Genomic DNA, 937 nt, shown 5'->3' on the forward strand with positions numbered 1-937 from the left:
CTTCCTCATCAGCCAGTTGATAGGAACTAATGCAGCTCCAAGCCACAACCGAGAGTTCTCATGGCTTGAGGAAGAAGTCAAGCTCCAAATGTCTTGAGTGAGAAACCGGGAAACTGGAGTTTTTGCCAGTTAACCTCTTAGGATTGTTTCCAAAGTGCATTTCACAAGATACGAGCTCCATCTAACATCAACTATAAGTTGGAGAGTTGCTACACACACCATAGTTCCTCTTTTTTTTTTTTTTTTTTTTTTTTTGTTTTTTTTTTTGGTGTTTTTGAAAAAAGCAATTAGTACTAAGAGTACAACTGTGTTTTACTTTAAAAGTTACTTGTTATATGAGGTATCTAAAGTAGTTGAACTCTTAGAAGGTAGTATTGTGGTTGCTGAAAACTAGGGGGAGGGAGAAAGGGGGAGTTGTTCAGTGAGTACAGAGTTTCCATTTTGCAAGTTGAAAAGTTATCTGTTGTGCAACAAAGTGCATGCAGCTAACGTTACTACACTGTTACTGAAGTGTATTAAAGAGTACTTAAGTATATTAAATGGTTAAGATGGTAGATGTCATGTTTTATGTGTTTTTTGTTTGTTTGTTTCTTTTACCATCCACAAAGTTGCTTGTTGTTTTCCTTATAACCTGAAATAAATTTTTCTTCCCAAAAATGTTATTAATGACGGTTAGGGTTCCAAACTAACTTACAAATGTTCACTTAACCAATAGTATATTCAAAGTACAAAATTATTCTAACCTTCTCTGTGTGGTACAATGATAGACATACATTGAGAGTTCCAGTTTGGAATGCAATGAACATATTGCCCTAGCAGAGTGGAATAGGAAATCCGTTTTTCTTCCTCATCAGCCAGTTGATAGGAACTAATGCAGCTCCAAGCCACAACCGAGAGTTCTCATGGCTTGAGGAAGAAGTCAAGCTCCAAATGTCTT

General features: G+C 36.3%; 1 protein-coding gene across 1 annotated transcript in view; it reads left to right on the forward strand.

The window, feature by feature from the left end:
* Nucleotides 1-937, forward strand: part of KIAA1107 (KIAA1107 ortholog) — a 17,980-nt gene that overhangs the window by 4,838 nt on the left and 12,205 nt on the right. The gene's annotated exons all lie outside the window — the stretch shown is intronic.

This window comes from Colobus angolensis, unplaced genomic scaffold, assembly GCF_000951035.1.
Source record: "Colobus angolensis palliatus isolate OR3802 unplaced genomic scaffold, Cang.pa_1.0 Scaffold186, whole genome shotgun sequence".
NCBI classification, from domain to species: Eukaryota; Metazoa; Chordata; class Mammalia; order Primates; family Cercopithecidae; genus Colobus; species Colobus angolensis.